The 24,868-nt window shown below is 39.2% G+C and overlaps 1 protein-coding gene across 1 annotated transcript in view; it reads right to left on the bottom strand.

Moving 5' to 3' along the window:
- Positions 1-20,864, bottom strand: part of GTDC1 (glycosyltransferase like domain containing 1) — a 160,760-nt gene extending 139,896 nt beyond the window's left edge. The window contains exons 1-5 of the mRNA XM_058810003.1: positions 20,769-20,864; positions 13,261-13,335; positions 12,647-12,817; positions 12,021-12,191; positions 8,104-8,293 (exon numbers count right to left, since the gene is read on the bottom strand). The gene's annotated coding sequence lies outside the window, so the exon portion shown is untranslated. The remainder of the gene's footprint in view (positions 1-8,103; positions 8,294-12,020; positions 12,192-12,646; positions 12,818-13,260; positions 13,336-20,768) is intronic.
- Positions 20,865-24,868: the final 4,004 nt, after the last annotated feature.

Genomic DNA, 24,868 nt, shown 5'->3' on the forward strand with positions numbered 1-24,868 from the left:
TTTACATTTTATTTTTACTTAAATCAAAGTTCTTACACCTGTGGTTTTAGGGAAGACAGCAGCATCCACTGTACCAGAATGACAGGGAAAAGTCGATTCTAGTCAAATATTTCCTTTTGACTGAAGTGCAAATTGCCTGAGCTGAATGTGTATGAACTAATTAGTAAAGCAGGTATCCCCAAGCTGTGAGCAACTTTCACTCCTCAGGCTACCCAACAGCAGATACTTCACCACTTTTAATGACCATCATCCCACAAGCAACCAAATCCTGTTTGGCCAACAAAATATGAAGATTTTTTCAGAGCTGTTCTTAATGTTCATTATTAATACTGAAGTGGAAGTCAGCACTCACAATATTTTGAAGAACTACCCTCACTTTTGTGCTGGAATCACCAGAGGTATGATTATGGCATGCAAATCCCTTTGGATTAAAGGCCCTCATCAAAGCATCTTACAGGTACATTAAAAATTGAAAGGGCATAAACAACTCTGGCAGCTCAGAGCCCGAGCTGGTGATCTTTGCAATTCATAAACATCGACACTTGGGCAGGTTTGCAGGGGAATACAACCAACTAATTATTATCTTTTGCTTAAGGGCACGTACAGTGAGCTCTGCAGGTACTGCCACTGCTTTTAGCCTAATGTATTGCCTCTTCAAGTCTTTCAATATAACAACTCTCTGCTGTTCTCTAAAGCATTTCCAGTGTTACCAAACTGCTTTATATTCAAAGAGAACACACTGAACCTTCTGAAAGATGTTGCTTAGGAGGAAGCAGCAGTTACAAAATGTATGTGACTTGCAAAGTCATTTTATATTATTCACTAAGAGACAGAACTATAGAGTGGTTTGGGTTGGAAGGGACCTTGTATCTCATCCAGACCCACCCTCTGCCATGGGCAGGGACAGCTCCCACTGCCCCAGGTTGCTCCAAGCCCTGTCCAACCTGGCTTTGGACACTTCCAGGCATGGAGCAGCCACAGCTGCTCTGGGCACCCTGTGCCAAGGTCTCCTCACCCTCACAGGGAGGAATTCATTCCCAATATCCTATCTTATCCTATCCTCTACCACAGTGAATCCATTCCCCCTTGGTCATTCCATGACCATACAAAGCATCTCTCTCCATTTGGTAGGTTCCCTTCAGATACTGTAAATTCACAATTATAGTACCCTGAAGTTTCTCTTCTCCAGGCTGAAGAATCCTAATTCTGTCAGCCTTTCCTTGTAGGGGAGGTGCTCCATCCATCTAATCATGTTCACACAATCAGAACACAATCACTTAGCAGACAATTTTTTTACAAAAATGTTGATGCTTTATAAAACAAGAAAAAAGTGCAAGTTGACAACTTTTTACATATACGACTTAACTTTTAAAATTATTAAAACAACTTCCTCAATGACCGATTAAAAACAAAATCACCTTAAAATTTATCCACTATGAGTATAGGCACTGATGGCACTAAAACAGCAGGTAATTTGGAATGGAAAAATTTGTAAAGCATAACTATTCAAACCAGAAGATTTTTAAGTTCAATCATCCATGATAAAGAGAAGTTTGGTGACTACCAAAATCCCAATCTTGAAATAACAGAACAAAAATTATCCCATACACAACTGGAGAGAGAACACCACCCACCAGCACCATCAGTGCAGCTCCTGGAGCAGCTCTGAATACTCATCTCCAGGTTCTTTCACTCCAGCTTTGGACCAGCTGACATCACGGTTTTGAGGTGCATTCACTCATAAGCTTCGGAGAGCCTCAGCCATTCCAAAAAGATAGTAAGAATTCTGATTGTAACCATGTGGAAATTATCACTCCAGGTAATAGCTTGGGTTCTTCTATTTCACTTCAACACAGAATATGGCCCACTAAGCCTAACTCAGTATTTTCCACCCAGAACTGTCAACACCACTTTTATTCCTTCATATAAGGGATTGGTAGGATTGGTAAGGAGCAGTTTCACTATTACAAATAATGAGGCAGCAAATTATAGAAAATGAAAACTTCCTGAGCAAAGTAAAAGCCTCTTCAGACACCATTTGTAATGCTGTGTTATTAACTATTTCCTCACTAAATGGCTTTTTGTTTTTAATTTAGATTCACAGATATGCCAGGCTTCTAAATAAAACATCAGTTCAAAGACTGAAGACATTTTACACGTGGTGTTACAGCTAATGAATTTCCAAAGTTGAAAGAAAACATTGCAAAGAAGTTAGTTAAAAACAGTAGTGAGATTCTGTAAATAGATTCAAGTCTTCAAAAGAAAATCAGTCACTGCTTGCAGCTTTAAAGCAGGTCTTTCAAGTTAGGATTAAACTAAACTGTTATTTAGTGAAATGACACTAAATAAAAACAGTACAAAAAGATGCAAGTGTAAAACAATCATCATTCCCAAATACCCTGGGTTTGGTACAAGAATCTCTGCAGGTTCCAACAGCTCTGCTTGCAAGAGTGAGCTGGGGGCTCTGCTCATTTTGGTTGTGTTTCCATGACTTGACAAGATGTGCTTATTGAAAAAATAAATAAAACAATCACTGCTTTGTGATGGGGAGCAGCATCAGGCACATGAGTGGCTCACACCCAAATTACTGGCAGTCACACATATGAAGTTATGCACAAAGCTAAACCAAAACTTCTCAGTATGTGTTGCAATAACACTTGATACATTACCTTTGATGCCAAAATTAAATCTTTCCATTTACTCCTGGCTCACAGAATGGTTTGGGTGGAAATGGACTTTAAAGATCATCTTGTTCCAAATCTCTTGCCATAGGCTGGGACACCTTTCACTAGACCAGGCTGCTCCGAGACCCATTCAACCTGACCTTGGTTACTTCAGGTGCAGCCACAGCTTCTCTGGGCACCCTGTGCCAGAGCCTCACTACCCTCACAGGGAGGAATTTTGTTTTTACATCCCATCTAACCCAGCCCTCCACCCATATGAAGCCATTCTCTCTTGTTCTGCCACTCCAGGCCCTTGCCCAAAGGTGCCCTCCAGCTCTCTTGAAGCCCCATTAGACACTGAAGGTGCTTCTAAGGTCTTCCCAAAATCTGAACCGAAACATCCCCTTAATTCACAGACTGACAGTAATTGGTACTGCTTACACAGAGATGCACAGCTGGTTACAGTCACTGCAGAAACTGCTGAGACATTCCCCCATTCCAATAATGTTTAGGTCTTCAGATTTCTTCCAGGGTATCAAATCCCTAATCACAGAAAGGTTTGGGTTGGAAGGGACCATAAAGGTCATCTCATTCCAATCCCCTGCCATGGGACATCTCCCACTATCCCAGGTTGCTCAGTGCTCCATCCAGCCTGGTCTTGGACACACCCAGGAATGGGGTATCCACAGGTTCTCTAAGCAAGAGTTTCAATAGTTTTTTGCAAATCATTTCAGATGGAGACATCATTTGTGTGAAGCAGAACTGAACACAAATCAGTAAGAGCAGGAGGTACCATTAACATTCAGTGGCAGTTAACAAGCCAGGTCTTTCCAAACAGCAAGACAAAGCTGTAAGTGTAGGGAGCAGCAGCATACGAGCAAGTTTTAGCTGGTAGAGATTGAAAAAACTCAGAAAAAAGCTTCAGCAACTAAGATAAAGATTTTCAGGAGTGAAACAATGCTGCTGCCATCTGCAAATCCCTGTCAGTGCAGCCTCAGTACCTGGACCAACTCACTCTAGGTGTGTTTGCATATCTTTGAAACAACACACCTTCCCCTCCATGTCTGAAGACCCATCCTTTGATCTGCTGCAACGTGAATATAAAGCAGCAGCAATCCTTACAAAGGAATGATAATAGCTCTCTGCTTTGATACCTATGGCAACATGACTAAAAACAAGCAATTCAAAGAAACAACTAATTCAGTTTAAAGTTATGGAGTTATGAGCTTTTTTTTCCTGTGGTCTTTAACTTATCTGCAAAGCTCTTTCAACCAATTTTGTAAAGAAGTGTAAGTAGCCATTCTGAATTGATTATTACAACTTCAGGATGAGTGACACTTGACTGAAGGAGTAAAAGGATGTCAATCTCCTTTGTTTTCATTTTCAAAGAATGAACAGGAAAATATTTTTTCCCTGTATGCTCTTCTATGCAAAAAAGGTTATAGACTGTGGTTTTGGCCCATGGTCTTGGACTCCATTCTCGTTCCACAATGACTAATACATAGAAATACTTAATCTGGTAAAATTCCTCAGCAATCTGGACAATACAAACTGAACAAAAAGCACTATTTAACTAAAACAAAGTAATTCCTACCCACAGAATGTCTGCAGGTCCAATTCACCTGTAATCTATAATTTCCCAATGCCCAGAAGTTACCAAAATACCATGTGGCTCTTCTTTACTGCAGCAATTCAATACATTCACGGATGCAGGCACTCACTCCTTTTTTTTTTCTTTTTCTTTCTAAAATTTATGTTTGAATCCCAGCAACTCATCTTGTGCCATAAAATGTTTATGCTTTCAACTTATATGGAGAACCCAGCAGCCTTTGGAGATCGAAGGGCCATTCTCACTGTCAAAACTGGAAGTTTCACAGTGATAACTTCATTTTCATTACTGCCTCACAAAGGATATAGAAATACACAACTGTTTCAGCTGCCAATAGCTTCACAGACTAAAAACATGCAACCCCAAACATAAGTTTTTGCTGACCACAGAACACACAATTAGGTTTAGTCAAATGCTTTCAGGACTGTACAGTCACTTATGCATTTTTAAGGCTGTAATTAAATTGCCAAAGAACTACATGAAAAAACGCAGCTTGTCTGATTAAAAACTTTTTAAAAAAAGCCAACCCACCTTTATCTTCTTTCAGTACAGCAGATGAAAGCATATTTTAAGTCATTATTTCCTCTTTAGGCTTCCCCCTCTACATGCAGGGAGGGGTTTTAGTTTCCATTCTAACCTGAGATGAACCAGTCGGCCTAGAAAGCTCATTCAGTGCTGCAAAATAAAATCCAAGTTTATTCCACAACTTGGATGCTACAGGTGAGCCAGGATCAAGACTTCTGCACAGGCTGCCTAAGTGAGAATATTGCTTCCTACAGATCCACATCCCTATTCTGCTACAAGGTAGGCCAATAAAAGTTAAACATCACTAAAGTGAAGGGATGTATATAAATAAAAAACACACATATACACATTTCTAGATCTTTGAGCCCATCCTAAGCAATATATTGAAATTATTTGTAAGTGTGCCCATAAGACATGCTTAGAATTGCTCTGCTCTAAGACTATATTTATGAAAAACTAAAAAAAAAAAAAACCCAAAAAAAACCCAAAAACAAACCCAACAATAAAAGATACAAAATTGGCATTTTAAGATTTACTTCTGCAAGATGCATTCTGACTACACCAGAGTCCTATCAAGCACGTTGGCCCAGTTGAACTGGCAGGTTTCAGTTAGCAACCATCCAGCTGTTGTTTCCCAGTAAACATCTGAGTAACTACACCAGCATTGTCTCACTAACAAAAAAAAAAAAAAAAAATGAAGATAATGTCACCAAGTGAGCTGAAACAGTGAGTTAATGACTGACACACTGGAAATCACCTAGAAATAATTATTACCTGTTTACCAGAATCCTGTGACATTTCCAGTAGATAATATTCAAATTTAAGTTGTCAGAAAAAAAACCTATCAGCCTATGTACAAACAGATATGAGTACATACCATGTACCAGTTCAAGGTCTGCACTTGCCATTTCTTCTGCACAGGGAAAGCGTGAGAAAGGGCTCCAGTTTTAGTCTCTGAGGTACATTCACAGCAGTAACCACACAATTCAAGTGTCTGTGCTCCTTCCTCACCGAACTCAGGGTATTGTGCTTTGCTCTAAGATATATTCCTGAGATTTTAAAGTGCTGCGTTTTCATAATTCAGAAAAAAAAAAGCTTCTAGCAGCAACAATCTACAGAGCAGTAGAAAACTGCAGAATATGAGAATTATTTCAATTGGACCTTCAAGAACAGCTTTTTCCAATCCCCTGCCACAATGAGGGGACACCTTCCACTGTCCCAGGGTGCTCCAAGCTCCATCCAACCTGGTCTTGGACACTTCCAGGGATTCAGGGGCAGCCACAGCTGCTCTGGGCACCCTGTGCTGGGGCCTCCCCACCTTCACAGGGAAAAATCTCTTCCTTTCCTGGTGTTGAATTAAGCTTTATCATTTGTAAGCCTCCAATAATTTTGAAAAATTAGGTAGGCTGACACCAATCCCCTTTTTTTACGCTTAACACCACCTGGGTGCCAAAGCCTACATGTGGAAATCAGCAACATTTATGGAGTCACTTAGCTGCACACTGAAGTGTGAAATGAGTCACAGATGGACAGGTTGTGTTTACCTATCCAGGATACACCTGGAATAATGAGACACTGGAAGTTGGTCACCTCCAAGGGCAGCACTGGTGGTGTCCATCTGACCTCCACTCACCCCAATAAACACCCATTTTCCCTCAGGCTTGTGATTGCTTTGCCTGTGCTCAGGGTATTTCAGTGCCTGTGCTTCACACCAGATGAAATTGTGCATAATTAAAGTATTCTAGAAAAAGCACCCAAGTAACTTTCAGCTCCATTTTCAAAGGAGAAGGTGAGAATTCCATGGCATTGAAATGAAACTTGGACACCTGAATGACTTAACTGCCACTCAAATTATTCAAAGACTCAAACTTTTGAAAACCTTATCCTATATAATGCAAATCATAGCTATATCTTATATATACACCTTATCCTATATAATGCAAATCATAGGCTGAACATTAGGAGGAATTCAAAACATACAATTTTTAGAACTTATGGTAAAAAAAAAGCACCATGCAATATTTGTGTGAACTGCATTTCTTTTTTTCTCATCACATCATGTTCTCTCATTTGGGAGACAAAGACACTGCTCTTCCCACACGAGGCTGTCTGTCCCCAGCTCAGAACATGGGTGTCCTACCTGTCCCCTTCCACCTTCTGACACACACCAGAACACAACACTCCTTTATGGTTAGGTGACTTTCATCTCTGGGCAATTCAACACTTCTGTGCAAGAAACAGCCTCAGAGGCATCACAGTTCTGGCAAAACCCCCTGGTGAGAAAGCATCGTGGTGGTTGTAAGCAATTTGAGAAAGAAGGAAGGGCCTGGAGTTTGTTGCTTACTCCTAGATCTCAAACTTAATTAAATTTGAAACGTGGCAGAAATTAGGACACAAACAAATAATTAAAGCATTAATCATAAATGAATTCACAGCTTAAAAATATAGAGTCCTTGGCACGGATTTCATGTGAGTAGCTGAAAGTCTGTTATTTCCTGTAGCACCTACTCTTCTGGTAAATTCAGTACAGGTTGCCTGATGAATTCAGAAGTTACTGGAAAAGAAAGGAGAGAAGAGAAGGAATGGCACTGACACACCCTATGTCACACCAGCTTGTTTCCTTAAACAGCCCAGGCTTAGGGCAGTTTTAGAGGCACACAAGTTAAAATAATAACTTGAAGATACAACCAAATTTTTTAATTCTCAGTGTGAGGGAAACTAATTTTCCCCACCAAAACTACAAAATACAATCTCATTTCACCGCTGACTACCATTAGTTTGAACATATGCTGATTTTTTGGGGGGAGGCAGCAGAGTGGTAAATAAATATATATCTGAATGGCCAAATATTTTTGGTCACCCCTTTCTATTTTGCTGTAGGTCCCAGCTGTCACTTAAGTCTGTCACTCTTTTACAGCCACATGAAGCCAGTCTACTTGAAGTACAGGTGCAGCCTAATTGTTAGCAGACATACTTCATTCATGATCTCAACATCTCCCCTCTCTGCTGCAACCACATGAATCCAGGCTTTGATTGAAAAGGAGAAAAAGAGAAATCAAACATGTTGCTAATTGTGTGTTGAAAGAAAGACTCCTTTGATTCCCAAAACCTGTAACCTTGTCAGAGTTACCATGTATTGGAAGTACAATGTGAACCACGCCATCATTTCAGGGCAAGCAGAGTAAAAGAATCATTAGCAGATATACAGTAACATCAAGAATATCAAACCCATCAAGCCTCTCACACAGGGAATTCTCTCCCCTTTTCCTCTAACAAACACATCATGTTTATCAGAAGCATTATTACCTGCATTCATAACTGGCAGCAGTAAAATACCAGGTGGTGCTGCTTCAGAGCTCTTCACCAAAGCAGTCTGGGAATCTTGGCTGTGGATCTCAGTGTTGAGCAGTATTTCTTCCAACCCATCCTATCTGCTTCAGTCCAATGGACAGATTTCAAAGTGTGATTTTTCCTGAGTGTAGTAGCATTCTTCAATCTAAATAGAGTTGGGGGGAGAAAAGAAAAGAGAATTTGAGCTCATCTGGTCTAACTTTCCAACTGCTTTAGGCTAAGAAGAGGCTAAACACTGCCCAGCTGGGTTGCAGTCTCCCCATCCCTGGAAGTGCCCAGGACTAGCCCTGGATGGGGCTTGGAGCAACCTGGTCTAATGAAAGGTGTCCCTACCCATGGCAGGGGGTTGGAATTGGATGACCTTTAAGGTCTCCTCCAACGCAAACCATTCAGTGATTTTGTGAAGAAGATCCATCCAAATACTGCCCAATACTGCACCACACAAATTTTTATCCAAATACCTTCCCTAGTCTAATAATGTCTGTGGAGACAGACCACATATGAGATACAGGCAAACAGGAGATCCTACAAGCATGGACCTCCAGAGAGTGACCAGTCCAAACCCTCTGCCCAAACCAGACAACAGGAGGGTCCCCAGGACCACCTCCAGTTCTGATTATCTCCATAGATGGAACTTCTGAGGGCAACTTGTTCCAGTGTTTGGCCACTCACAGAAAAAACCTTCTCATTGCAAATAGAATTTCCTCTATTTCAGTTTGTGCCCTTGAGCCCACTCATCTCAAGGCTGAACTGTCCCAGCTCTCTCTGCCTCCCCTCGTGTCACCCCTGTATTCTCACAGTGGGGTTTCCCACCCTGGTTTTCTGGCCCAACTACAGCGTTCCTGTATTTTGATGACTAAACTATGTGACTAACTGCAGATGTATTTCTCCAGCATTCTTTGCACCATCTGAAAAATAAAGCAGCAAAAATTATATCACAATAGAATTGCTGATTAAGTGGGCCATAAACACATTGGGGAACCACAAGGTGTAGGCCTTTCTTATTTCATTAAAAGTTACACTTTAAGCAACAGGACATTTTTAATATTTTCTGTCTCAGCTACATACAACCTCAGTTTTTATATCAAAATATTACATTGCAAAAATTCAATGCTTCAAAAGAAATTAGTTAAATACAGCAATAAAGGCCAGACACACAATCCTATAAAAAAAAAATCAGCTTTGTCTCACAAATCCTTCTATCACAAAACCATAGTGACCAGCATTTATTTTTAGCTTTTAAGCTTTCACTGATGGAAGTCCAAGTTAACCTTTACTTTATTTTGTCCTGGACTAAATCCACTGTGACATCCTTTTTGCCCTTTTAAATACAGAAATTTCTTGGAAGGCTTCCAGTACTTTCAAATAAACACATTTACAAGATATGCAACAATTAACATGAGTGGCTCTAGAGGCTCCTGAGACAGCTCTGAAGTCCCTATGATGTGATGTCCAGATATGTTTATATAACTTTTTTTATTTAATAGTCACTTTCAGAAATCACTCCTTTACCATCTTTAGCAAAGTGGGTGTGAACTTTCTACTCCAAACAACAAATGATATGGGAAAGGAGAAAAAATTATGAAAAAAAGGCAAAATGGCATTAAAAAGGCAAAAAAAATGGCATTAAAACAAGTACAAGTTTATGCTTAATGATGTCTAAAAAGCAAGCTGACTTTGAGGCACACTGGAAATGACCATTTCACCCTGTAGCTGGTGGTGCTGGAGCCAGGGGACAACTGCACTAAAGATCAGAAGATTGTGATGTTTATGCACCTACAAGCTGACATCTGTCCACTTCTCAATCACAAGTCTCACTACATGTTTCTACTTATTTCTCAAAATTACAAGGCTTAATACGATTTTACTTCAGTTTTCACAGAAGAACTTGAGATTCTCAACAGCAGCAAGTTTGTGAGAGCTTCCAGTCGAAGCACCCAAAGAGATAAAGCAGATACAGGATGAGAGGATATTTTTTCAAAACAAATACAAACTGGCAAAGTCTGAGGACTTGGATACTATGGGAACAAGTTAAAATAGCTCCTCAATCACCTGTAATTATCTTCAAAAGTTTCTGGAAGTCAGACAAGCCCACAAAAAAAAACAAAGTTCCAGCAGAGAGCTTGAACCTTAAAAGTAGTTTAGCAATTAAGTTATAAATTAGATTTTTTTTTAACTAGCGTGTTTAATGTATAATTAAGTCAGGAATTACTAAAAAAATTTCATCCTACCTGAAAACAAGGGATGAACAATTCTAAGGATCCCTTTCAGGTAAATTTCTGTACTTACTATATTATTGCAATCACAGTAAGATCAACACAGTTGTGTTGGAAATGGAAACAAGTAGATGAAAAGATGCTTCCACATCAGTGAAGCAGCACAGAGGTCCCAGACTGTTTGTTCCACGCTAAACCTCAATGAGAAATAAAAAAGTTCAGAAGTAACTCTGACTAAAGCCCAAATAACAGACCCAACTCCCTACCCAGGCTCTTGTGCAGAGAAGTTGCCCAGCCCAGTGTTTTAAAACACACAGATTTTAAAACATTGTCTGAGAAGTAGTCAAATACTATTTTTCTTTAATAGCTACATACACACTGTGGCTCTTCAGCCAACTGGCAGAAACATTAAACCCCCAAACTTTTATCATTTTTACAACATGTAGAAGATATTTTTTTATATTTCATGACTTTAAGAAGTACAACTAAACAGAGCACTACTGTAATTTTCTAATTATATTTTCGCAAGTTTTTAATGTCATAATTTAAATTATGAACTCTTTATTTCAAGATGATTAATTAGAATATGTTCCATTTGGGGAACAAGAGTTCAATATCCCACTATCAATTAAACAAAATGCACTCCTTTAGCTTAAGATTAAAAACCAAAATGCAGCCAAAAAGTTTCTTCCTTGTATCTGTCAGATCACAAAAGCATCCAATACAGCAGGATAAGGTTGCCAGAAAACCCTAACACTTTCAGAACTATATTATTTAATGCAGTGGCTTAGCTCTGAAGCTGCACCAGAAATGACATCTGAGCTTTGGACAGTAAGCCTTTTTGCCAATGAATTTCTTGTAAAGTCAACAATTATAATTTATTCTGATCCTTTGTGTCATCATATTAGTAGTTATTTTTTCTGCAATCCCAGAGCAGCAACAAATAATGCCATAGAAGAGGACTGATATAATTACAGGCTGAAAAAGATAGGCCAGCACCCTTACACTCAAAACTACCCTCTGTGGCTCCTTCATACCCCATATGCTGCTAATAAAACGGTTTGAATCATACCTAGGAGACAGTTTTACTGATATTGTATCAGGTCCCTGGGTTCTCTGTATGAGATACGATGTCACCAGCACCATAACTATGCAAATTCTGTGATACAGGATCCCACTGGACACAATATTACATACGTAATTCGCAGTATGAACCTGGGCATTAACAATAATTCTAGTGTTATATAAATGAAACCACTATGTTTATTGAAAAGCTCGCCACACAACAACAAAATCAAATTTAAAAAGCAATAAAGAGCAACTGACGTGCTCATAGTAAAGATGGCAACATTGGTATTTTTCCCCAAACAATGTAAATTTTGCTTTGTGCTCATGTGACAGTGCTTTACAGAAATTTTGGCAGTGACACTGAGCAAATGCAACTCCATCAACAACATTAATAAATTACTTTAAATAGGAACTTGGAGTCCCACTTTTAGGAACAACCATGTGATGTTCAGCAAGAATCACTGTGTTCACACACAAAAGGGATTCTCAGCTTCTGCTACCCATCATGGACTAAATGATAGAGACTAAGAACGGCAGCAGTGGGAAACCAGCAGCTTGGAGATATCAACACACAACGTGCTGAAGCACCTCAGAAGAATCAGCCTGTGGTCAGGAAACACCCGTGCTCCGGTCCTGCACCAGATCTCTGCGTGACCTCAGGCAAACCAGGCTTCATCCTGGCTGGCAGCATGTGAGACAGGGACCCTCATCTTCTCCTGCTTAGCTCTGTGGCCACTGATTTATGCACATCACACATACCTGCAAAAAGGCAGGGCAGAGAAATTGAGATCAGTGTTGGAAGAGACGGGAGGTGCAATGAGAAACCTGACAGCACAGGCAGCTTGGTGCACATTCCTCTTATCCATGTTCCAAATGATCTCTTCCCTCCACTAATAATTTATTGGTTTGCTGCAGGTGAGGAGTGCTGGAGCTTGTAAGGAGTCCATTTTTGAAAGAAATCAGAAAAAAGGTAACAGGCTGGCATGATAAAGTGAGTCTGGTAAAGAGCCAGACTGAAGAGACAAAAGGATGCTATTTTGCCAAGGTACCGTGAGAATTAATAAATCAGATCATTTTATAAGGTAAATTGCACAGTAAATCTGTATTGTAAATTGTCTAATACATATGGGAAAAGCCACAGCTCAGTAGTCCCTGGTAATATTTTTAATGGCTTCAAACACAGCTAGAAAACAAATGACACACAGCACAAGTACCTGAGGAGTCTCACTCTGAGAGGCTCCAACTTTAAATAAGTGATGGAAGGAAAACGGAGCTGTAACCAGGCACTCAGAAAGGAAGATAAAGAACTGATTGATTCCTGTCACTTGTGTGCTTCCACTACAATGCCAGCTTCAGCAGTAACTTCTCAAGTTTTCCACCAGTCTCTGTGCAATACAAAAACCATAACAGTTTTATTCTCTTTAAAAATCAATAAATAGCAGCTTAGGTGACATCTGACAAGGCAGAAAGCTCACACTTCTTCCCATCAACATTCTGCCCTCTGGTATTGCTGCTACATTTTATCATCATGCAGTTCAGAGAGAAATATATACCTATTCCCAAAGTTTGAAAAAAACAACCCCCTCCTTCCCAAATATGGCCCAAAGCTGTTATGAAGCAACTTATTTTTAGCAAAAGCACTTATGCAGATACTTAATTTTAATTAATAGTCTCACTGACTTCAACATTTGCACAGCAAGACAACTCCACGCTTCAATTAAAGCCTGCACAGAAATGCTGTGCTGATTCATGGCCAAAAGCATGACAGGAACATCATTATATAAAATGCTCATAAAATTTAAAGAAAAAAATATAACAGGATCCTCACCTTTAAACAGAACATTAGACACCCTCTAAAACTCACAGCTTGAGCAGAACTTGCAGGTTGCTGAATATGTGAATGCTAGGGATAAGACATATTCAGTGAAATTATTTCAGAGAAGGCAAAAGAATTTTGGAGAAGTATCATAAATGGAGACTACAGCAGGCTCAGGTCTCCAACCCTGGCATCTGCCATGGCTGGCTTTTCAAGACTGGAAGATTCTTTACCAGGAAAGAGGAGGCAGCTGCACCTTTACTTCTGATCTTTCTCCATTGTTCACACAGCACATAAATGGATTTCTATCAAGAACCAATTAATTATAACCAGACCAGTTCAATCAGAGATTACACTGGGCATCTTCAGCAGATATTAATTTCCAGGGAAGAGTCACTCTAGGTTATAATTCTGCCTATTATTTCAAAATTAGCTTTGTTACAGGTATATTATAATATGATGCCTAAGAAACACAAGCTTTATTTCCATTGTCTATATGTCTATATCATATCATAAACTAATCTTTATTCATTAGGCAGAATCCTTAAAGAGATAGGAAACAATTTAGAAACAACTCTCCTTAAAGAGAGTTGGAAACAATTTTTTATTAAAATAGTCTGGTCCTGTTGATAAGCAAAACTGTGGCACCTGATGGCCTGGGACACCCAACTAAGAATTTTAGAAGTGTAAAAAAAAAACAGAAGAGCAGAACAAAACTGCCCAGGTGACAGAATTCATGTAATAAATTCATAGAAAAGAACAGGTAGAAAATGAACACCTGAGCATTTTCCTACAGGAGCAATTTCTTCCCAGGACATCCACTTCTCTCCAGCTCAGCACCAGCCTTGCCAGCCTGCCCACACATGAGCTAAAATAAAGCCCAGCCAGACCTGCCTTGGCTCTGCGGAGCACCAGCTTGTGCATTTCCCCAACCGTTTCACACCTAATTTACAGAGTACATTTATCCATCCCTGTATCGCCGAGATCTAACCTGGGGAGTGACTAGAATCAGAATCACTTAATTGATTAACACTTAAGTGAGATGCAGAAAGCAAACAGAACACACTGGAAGACTTTCTGAAAATGCATTATTTTTATTCTGACTCCATTAAGCAGTCCAGCACTTTTGAAGGATTAATGAAAGAACTATCAAGAAATAATACAGAAGAGGAATGCTGAGTCTCAGGGAACATGCCAACACATGATGAAGTGCAGACACCTCTCTGGTAGTAATGAGTCAAGCCAGCATGTTCAGAGAACTACAGGGACATGTGAACTTGCCCACTTGATCAGTCACAGTTTATTTGATTTTTATGAAATTGCATTTTGATAATTCCTCCCTGGATCACAGACTGCAGTACTCATCAATTTACAACAGTCATTTTCAAAAAACTCACATTTTTTTCCACACAGAAAAGTCTACTAAGCATCCAGAACTGAAAACATTCACCTTTAAATTAACATCAAAAAGCCGTCAGTCAGGGTATGTATACACTTAAGGATTATTTCCACAAACCTTTCGAAGCAGGACACAATGTTTCATTTACAGCTGCTATTTTTTAAGCAGGAACTGAAGACAAGCCCAGGAAGAACAGGAGTAAAAAAGTTTCTAAACAAACAACTTCCAGAGATGCTTTTTAACAGGACCAGACAAAACATTCCCTAAAGTTGCATTTACAAGTCAAAGCTGACCTCAGGCACCACATTGAGTTTGGATGAGAACCTACATGGGTACTGATCTTAATAATACTACAGGGGCAAATTTTGCACTGGGGAGACTTGCTCTTGAACAAATGTTTTCCAATGTATTAGGCATAGAGAAGCTTTTTTTCTGCATCAAGAACCACAAGTCACATTCCTTAATCTGTTTCTTTTCTTGACCAAATACACTGTGGACAACCTACAGAGGATGCCCCTCGGTCTTCCTCTTTGAAGCTCCCATCTGCAATTTCCACTAACAATGAAAATATATGGATTTTTCTCCCCTCAAAAATCAGTCACATACAAAAAATATATATATTCTAAGTTATTAGAGACAATCAACACTAAGAAGTTCTGATAGAGTTTTTTACTGTGTTAAATCAAGTGCCACCAGAGCCCACAGTAATGCAAAAACAGGGAGAGCTAAAGATGACAAGCAGCAGGAATAGCTGTGCAAGATGCATAAGAATACAGGAACAAATCTGGTGACAGGTCTAATTTAACACAAAAGGAAATAAACTCTAATTCCACATTTACCAGGCCTTCCTAGATCTAGTTATGCATGAAGAATATAAAAATGAAATAAGATATATTTAACTGTGCATCCCAACATCAGTCTCAGGTGACAAACTTCACTTGTGACCCTGAAACATCTAAACATCTGCAGCTCCTCTCACAACAGGGACCACTTTAAGGTCATAATTCCAGCAGAATCACTGCCCAGCCAGGCACAGGATGATGCAGGACTGTCCACTTGTATCATACCCATCCAGACATTTTCTCCACATACTCCTGCACCTTTTCACCCACTCAGGAGTGAACAGGCAAAGGGAAGAGAGCTGGTCTACAAAAATAATAATGGTCCACATCTCAAAACCCTAACTGTAAACCATCTCCCTGACCATAATTAAATGAACCAAAAGTTTAATAAGACTGGACATATTTAATTCTTTGCACTCTATAGATTAAAGAACAATTAAGAGGCTGGAAGCTGAAAAGTGGCTTAAACTAAAGTTACACAATTGTGAGGACGAAATTCATTTGGTCACAGGAAAGCGTTTACATATTTAATATAGGATATTTTGAATAGGTTTGTATTGGCCTAAAAATAGTTTCTTGAATAGATTATTATTGCAGTAAAATGCTTGCTTTATACCTGAGTAATGAGACCACCAAATGTTAAAAACCCCACATGTAGAATTGTGAAGGTTCTTGACCATTTATCTCTGCTGCTAACTCAAAGCTGTAGAGGTTTAGACCACCATATTCAATTAAATCAATTTCAGACTACAATTTTCTAATACTTTCTTTGCAGTTAAATACAACACTGGCCAATGCTTACCAGGTTGCAATGCTAAGCAATTCAAGTGATAATCACAATGATGAATGTGTAATCTAATGCCCATTTGCCTTGATTTGTACTAACTATTACATATAAGCCTCATGCATCCATTTTAAGTCACTGGGAAGAATCATATTTTTCCTGATATGAGTCAGTGTTTGGTCTGAACTTAGGCAGTTCATTTTTATTTGTTTGCATTAACCAGAATCAGTCTTCACACATAGAGGAAGATGCCTGGGGCTGCACAGTCCTCTGCAATCTCAGCAATTGGCCCTCTCATTCCATGTGATAGTTATGTTGAAAAAATAAGATCAACCAAATTTCCAACTGCCCTAACAACTGTGGGAGAAACAGATCAGACTGTTCTTTACTTCTGAAGAAAAGGTCCCAAAAAGGTCAGTCTTTCATATGAAATACAGATCATTAACACTGGATACACAACTATGATGATGCTCACTTTTTGTTTAACTGGGATTTGATTGCACCTATTTTAGGATGTTCTATACTTTATATATATGGCTTTTAAAGTCCCTTCCAAACCATTTTATGATTCTAAAATGCCCCAACTCTTTCATGTACTACTCCTTGGCTGCAAACAAAGCTCAAAAACATAGAGAAATTATGATTTTTATTGACAACACAATAGTTTTGTGTTGAGTAAAGAGGCTGAATGAAACCACACCTGCTTTCATGCAAACTCTCACATTACATGAGTTACATGCAAACACAACATGTAACAGAACAACTGACTGCTCATTCCTAAAAGTGTCCAAACTCCAATTAGAATAAAATGATAGAATTCTCAAGTATCTGAAAAGACACTGCATTAAATGGTAAGAATTCCAAGGTCAAACACCCACCTTGCGAAGTGCTTTAGCCTGATTTGCACTCACCTTTTTTCAGAGACTAATTGCAGAAACAGCACCCAAACAATTATAGTTTGTGACCTTTTAACATAAATGATAATTTCTTAGGCTTATTCTTTTATATTCCATCCCATATTCTTCCAAATAAAAGCTGCCCAAAAATACTTTGCATGAAAAACTAAATGTTCCCAGTGACAATTCTGATCAAGTCATTCTTTGCACATGAACACTGAAAGATGCAACAACAGCAAGAACCACTAGTTATTCTTATAACTTCAAGACTAAACCCTAAATATAGTATGTTTTCAAATCCTCTTTCCTAAAATTCAAGTAATATGTTCATTGCTTTAACTGAAAGCTAACAAAGTACAACTTGTATTGTGCTGCAGGCCATAAAGGCAATGTTCTTTATTTGAGTCATGGTTGGATGAGGATGAAAAGTAGTTTTTGAAAATTTACAACAGTTTTGACACTAGTGTGTGTTTATCGTTACAAGTTATCCCTCTCTATTTATCAGACTGACTCTAGACCTTTCTCTACCTTCAAAAAGACAATTTTTATCAATTCTTCATGTCCTTACAGCTAACCATAGCAAACTGCATAGAACACATAGGAAATCCATAAAAAAGAATAAGGATAAGAGAAAGAATGTGGAATAAGAAAGAATATGGATAAGAGAAGGACCCCAGTGTCTGCTACACTAAGGCAAGAGAGGCTATGGTTTAAAAGGAACATTTAGTAATTAATTTGCCTTTAGCACAGCACTCAAGTGACATTTTGCTACCATTTACCTATCCTGAGTAAACATTCTGCTACATAAAAAATGTTCCCAAGGAAAAGGAAATTAGAATTATTGGAAGCCCTTTCTCCTCCACCCTAAACTGACACATCACCAGCACTGCTTCCAGTACTTCACAGCAGACAGCTGTACTTTGCTTGTGAATCCCATGAAAATCTTTATTTCTCTACCCCAAACAAACCCTTATTCAAAATAAAACTGTTCTTAATTTCTGGAGAGTATTTGGGAGGCTTGGTTTCATACAAAACAGGGGGTGCCTATCTGCATGTGGCAGCCCTTGCTAGTTTTGTAAATTGAGACTCGGGGTTTACAGCTGGAAAAATGAACTCTCAATTATGGAACAATTTCAATACGTAGTCTTCTAAATTTGACTTTCTGAAAGATGAATTCCCAGCCTTGACTGACTGCACCAATATGCAAATACAGGTCCACAACATGACTACATTATTTATTGCAGGGCACACACCAGCCTGCGGGAAACATCCCTGACATCAGACTCTGCAGGTGCCTCCAGGAGCCACCACGACTACCAGGAATTTTTTTTAACAGAACCCAAAAGGGCAAGGAGAGCCTACAACTGATTCTGGAGCTTCACAAATGACCCCAGGATGGTAAAGCAGAGGTAAAAATGTAGACAGTCTGTCACAACAAGCACCAAAGCCTTGCAGGAGCAAAAAGAACCCTAATCTTTCTGCAAGGTGCCACAGTTCTAACTTACAGCTAAGACAGCACCAAAGACAAACAACTGCTGCTGTTTTCAAAGACTTGAGACTTAAAGGCTTGGCTAACAAAAGATTTTCTACCCCCTTTTTATCAGATACCATTTTCTGTGGGATAACACAATAAGCTTCCAACTTAGGTGATTCTTCAAAGGACTTCAGGGAGTACCCAGAGAGCTTGTAAGAACCTGGACAGTAACACCAGGGCATGAAACACCTACACTGCAATAAGATCACCTCAAACAAGATGTCCCAGCTTGGACATACAATTAAATGGACATACAATCAATTTTTTGCCCATGTGTACAAAGAATTCGTGTGCTTACATGAAACTCAGCAAATTAAAGATGACATGAGCTAAAACACAGCATTTTTCTACCTACAAGGAAGAATACAACCAGTGTTTCTGGAACTCCTTTTCCCACAATTTAAAAGGGTTTCTGTACACCTTCTTTGTGAAATAGGCTGCATAATAATTACCTCATCACAACATTTAACAAGCACTTGTCACTCTGCACTGCTGACAAAGAAGAATCACTAAAACTTTTCCTCTCAAAGCAAGAGAAAAAGACAGAAGCAAAGGCTTAGTCACTTCTTCCCATAACAGAAGTTTGCTGAGCAGTTTACCAAAAAATCAAGACATATTATTTCTCAAAGCAAAATAACACATTGCACTTGGAAGATGTGTGCTCTCCATACTGAACAACACCTGTTACATACCTGAAGGGGTTTCTTGAGCAAGCCAAGTCTCCCCAGGTGGTAATTACACTGATCAAATCATCCCCACACATGTTGTAAAAATGGAAAGCAAGAAGTAAAGGTAGTCTTAATGGATCAACAGCTTCTTCTGATTTTATGCAGCACACAAAAAGAATAAACATGGAAAACTCTGGCGATGCATTAAGGCAATTCTTACACCCAAACAATTTGATAACGTAACATTGCCTACCAAGCCAGTTTTTTCCATAAATAATGATTTAAACAGAATACTAGTCAATTCACCAAAAGATATCAAAGATATCCCTTTATTACAAATGATCCAAGTATCCCCCTTGAGGCTATGGCTATCAGAAAGCATTTAGTTGGCTCTCCAGCCAATAATTTTCCGATCTGTTTTATTATGAAACTGTAACACATTTTCAATAACTTGTAGCTTTGCTATACAGAGCAACAAATAATTTCCCAGAACCCTTTGGAAAATCTGACACACAAAATGATTCTCTAGTCAACTTGTGTATTATTAAGCTGAAAAAAACCCCCATATATCGGATCATTTGATCACTGGAGAGAATGGCAAAGTATTGGGAGCTTCAGGACAGATGGACGAACTTCAGGTCATATAAAACACTACCAAGGCTGTATTTGAAGAAAAATGTGAAAGTTTGTGAAAGCGCCCCGGGTGAAAATACTTTGTGTTGCTAAGAAACATCATCCCTGATGATGGATGAATTAAATTGTCTCAGTTAGCAGCCAACTCCAGGCATCCCTCGTTTATTAGGAGAATGTTTTCTCATACTGGTAATTTATTTCAACAGCTACGTTACAAATAAAAAGCCCTACCTTAAAATGAAACTGAGAATTTCAGACTTGCATAATTAATGCTACAAAACAGAAGAGAGTTTACATCTTGAACAGAATTTAATAACTAACATTTAACAATGTAAACTCTAAAAATGAATATTAATACATTCAGACTATTAAGAACTTATTTTAGGATTGTCTGCAGTGAAATATACTGTTCACCTCCCAAAATTACTCTATGTACAATCCAGTGGAGTACAAGACTCTTCAAATATTTCTAAGCACCGAACATTAATCAATAATTAATCAATATTCAGGGAATCAAATTTCAAACATCACAGAGAAAAGCATATTCATTTGTCATGTATTGTTATGATGACAAAAATATAAAAATTATGCATGAAAGAAATCATGCAAACCACCTGCTTTGGTCATACGGATATTGTCTTAATGTTTCATCTAGTTACTTTTTTAATGTCTTACTGTTTCTCTTGCAGGACAGATTGGTGAACTTAGGGCAGTGAATCTTTGCTTTTCTGAAGTGTTTGCTGTTGAACTCCCACAGATCATACCTGCTTTGCCTGTCATGCACTCTACTCAGTGAGGTCCTTTCAAAGGCACAGATGGAACAGGGGAAGGCCTCCAGCTTCTCTCTTCCCAGCAGCTGCACACCAGGCCAGAGGAGCTCACCTGAAAGGAGAAAGAACAGCAAGCACATCTCACCTGGCACAGCCTTCAGAGCAGGACACAGCAACAGAGGAGAAGCACAGCAGGTGGGGAGCCCCAATATGAGACCAGTCCCAAGGTCAGGAAGAAGCCCCATGACGGCTGCTCAGAGATGAGGGAAAGGGCAGGGCTTCCTTCACAACCCAGAGAGGAATATGCACAATTTTATGCCACCCAGAAACCAACACAGTTGTTGCACTGAAAACAAACCAAATGCAAAGATCCATTTTCCAAGAACACAGTTGGCAAAGGGGAGAGTCATTAAAGAAAATGAATTTTCATTTGTCTGATGCCAAGGCTTTGGGGTTTTTCTTCGTAGTTACTCGATTGTGTTCTGATGGAGATTTCAAGTTACAAGTCCCAAATTTTATGCCTACAGAGTCCAATTTAAGGAAAAAGGTGGAAAACCCTCCATAAACCTTGGAGGGTTCTTTGGATCGCATCACAGCTTCCAAGTCAGAAATTACCACACACAGTTACATGCCAGTAATATACTCAGCCAGTCAACACACAGAGGCAGCCACAGAGGCTCTTCATCCCAAATAACCCCACCACGGAGCAGAGTTCCCACTGGAGAGCCCGAGGAGAAGTATTTAACAATGATACCAATTTGGCTGCGCTAGAGGAGATGTGTTTCCTGTGGGCCTAATAAGGAAGAGCTTTACAATCTGAGCAGAAGCCTTTCAAAGCCTCAGAGGACATGTCTTATCTGCACCACTTCTGCTCCTGGAATCCCAGAAATCCTGAAGACAGAAGGCAGATCAGACTGCAGCTTTCCCGGGCACAGATGTTGCAATCACATCTGCCTTAACTCTAAGCCACAGTCCTTGTGCCTTCCCAACTCTGTTAGCATCTCTCAGTTGCTTTGGTTTTGGAAATGCCAGGGCAGAGGATAAAAGAGTGTTTCTGATCACATCAGGTGAAGTAAAATAACAACATAAAAGAAAAACACCTGCAGATTATATTCCAAGCAAGTAGCAAGGAAGAAAAGGTTTTGAAGCAGAAGGATTTCTTCCCCTTCTCCCTTGTCTACATCTTTCACAAAACAACACTTCAAATCTTGAGATCTGATTAATCAAAGTTTTATGGGGTATTTTTAGGTGTTCATCTAGCAGTCATGAAGAATGACCATTTCTGGGTCAGACATAGAAGTATAATTAAAGATGATTTTTACACACCACTCAGAGAAACTGAGTCACCCATGGGTGCAGATCCATGTAAACATTCCTCATGATTTTTTTCAACTTATTAAAAATCCCCTCTCTAAACACCTATAGCTCCAAGATGTCAGATTTGATTTGTCCCATTTCAGACTGCTCAATGAAAGACACAGACAGAAAGAACCAAGATCCACAATGACTCAAAGACAATGAGGGAATCAGAGCACAACACAACCCTTCTGTGCTCCAGCTCCAAAGGCTGGGTCTGCAACAGAGTACAGGTTGCAGGACTCTCACTATAATAAGCTTCCTCTTGGCATTTTATAAATAAACCTGCATTTCAGTGCAGGATTATTTTAGGTTTTATTTATTACTTGATGGACAATATAGTTGCAAAATTTGGTAGTTACTGGGAAATGCTGCAAGCATTCTGAGAAACAGAGTTAGAACTGAGAAAAGTGGGACTAAGGGATTAACACCAAAACTGAAACTGGGATTTTAATGCTGAACACCAAAACTGAAAAATAATTCCCATTTATAATAATGATAGGAGCACCATATGAAAGGGATTTATCCTGTTCATCACTGATCCTAAGGTTGTACATTACACTCAGGTTTCAATACAGATGTATGAAACAAGCTCAAAAGAAAACCTAAACAATCTGGGAGAGTTAAATAGGGAATTAAAAAAAAAAGGTAAAGAAAGATGAGACCAGCTTCAAAATAGGTTAACAGCAGCTACAAGAATCATTCCCCACTACTGCAATATCCACTGCAGAAAAAAAAAGAAAAAAAGCTTAACAGATTAGGAAAAAAATAGAATAGTATTAGAGGAAATATGCTACCTCTAGACCTCTAGGGATAGTTAAACACAGGATCAGGTTATGGAGGGGTTACACAAATCTCCACTGACTGTTTTTAAGACCTGGTAAGAAGAACATGTCAGGAATGGCCTGTACATCTCTCTCTGGCCTGACACTGAACTACACACTCACACAAGCAGCACAGGGCCTCAGCAATGACCTCCCAAGATCCCCATTTTCTTTCCTAAACTTAAAGGCTGCACAAGTTTAGGTTCCTGCCAGGCAACTCAGCAGGTGACCTGACTGCTCCTTAGAGCTCCAAGCAGGCTTTTGATATCTCTCTTTTCTAAACAGCCCAGGCAGGCTGTGATTGACAATTTTCTCTCACATGAAGCATGCTACCTTAAATGTGGAGTACTCGGAATGATCCGCCAGGGAAATAAAGTCAAAGTACAGAGAAGGCAACGGCAACTGATCCCAGGAATCCAGTCCTGGGAAGGAAATCACAACTGCCAAGCTGGGAAAGGATGCACAACTCATTAGTACCTAGAAATACAGACAGTTATATTTTCTTTTCTAGCACTTCCAATAAATAAGTGTTAATAAAAAGAAGTATTTAAAAAAGTACTTAGAGAAATAAAGAGGGAAGGTTTGACGTTCCTAAGCTTATTTTCACAGCGGTATGAAAGGAAATGAGGTAGAGTCAGAGCTAATTCTCCTTATATAATTTCACATGGAATGATTAGTTCTGCCCCAACAGTAACAGCTTTCCAGAGGGTCCTACTTGTCGGCAAGATAGCATACAGATGCTCTAAGTGTAGCTTCCTTATTCTCCACTGACAACCAACTTAAAAGGCCAATATAATATTCATTTTACTACAGAATGAAATTCACAGCGTGAATAGTAAAATAATGTCACAACTACCATGAAACTGCAGTGGCGTGTTGGAGGCTGTGACTTTTAAAAGTTTAATCACAAAACGCATTCATGGAGAGGAGCAGAGCAGCTCTGTGCTTCAGCCACATCCCCTTGCCACCAAGGATGTGCAAGAGCCGTGGCTGGACAAGGAGAGGGCAAAGGCCCAGAGCAGCATTGGTGTCACATGCCCTGCTGAACATTTTCCTTTAGAAGGAAATTTTCCTTTCCTCAATCATTGCTGGGCTAATGCCCCCCTCTCTTAAGCCTGATTAGGACAGACATTCCACATGCTGAAGGTGCTAGAATTCCTAAGTCACCTGGGTCGCTTCTGGGTGAAATACCAATTACTGGGAATTCATCTCAACAAGGCCCACAAAAAGAAAGCCCTGAAAGACACCCCTCAGCCCAACGGTGAACATATCACACGGATAATCCTAAAACTCCTCGCAAAAAAACCTTGTAATAGGTATTAGTACTCTTATAAAGCACTGCAGTGCTTTGTGTTTAATCCTTGAATAGACACAAGTAGAAAAGCCATACTCGATTCCAAAATTTCTGCTGCAAATTCCAGCTCAGCTGCTATTATTCCTGGCTTTTAAGGGATATATATATTTCAAATATACATAATAGTAAATTTAACTATCAATGAAAAATTTAAGTCACATGCCAAAACAGCATGCAAAATAATAGCATACAAACTTTAAATGTGTGTATTTTGCAGTTTTTAGCACCACCATTTGTTTTACAAAAGACCTACAGATTAAATACAAAATATACTATTAGTTTTAGGCACAAGAACAACCAATTTTTTTATGCCTTGCCTGAAATAATGACTAATTAGGCCAGCACCACCCTGCAGTCATTTCCATAAATCTTGCCTTTACATTTAAATCACAACAAGAAGAAAACTGACTTAACAACAACAAGAGCATATTTTTCATTAAAGTTTTCTTAAAGCAAGATCAGGACAAGAAATTATTCTGTAAAGTCAACAAGCTGATGTTATTGTTTATTTGGAGAACTTTACTCAGACCAAACAAAAAGTTGCACTCAGAAATTTGCTG

The sequence above is a fragment of the Ammospiza caudacuta genome, chromosome 8 (assembly GCF_027887145.1).
Source record: "Ammospiza caudacuta isolate bAmmCau1 chromosome 8, bAmmCau1.pri, whole genome shotgun sequence".
Classification (NCBI taxonomy): Eukaryota; Metazoa; Chordata; class Aves; order Passeriformes; family Passerellidae; genus Ammospiza; species Ammospiza caudacuta.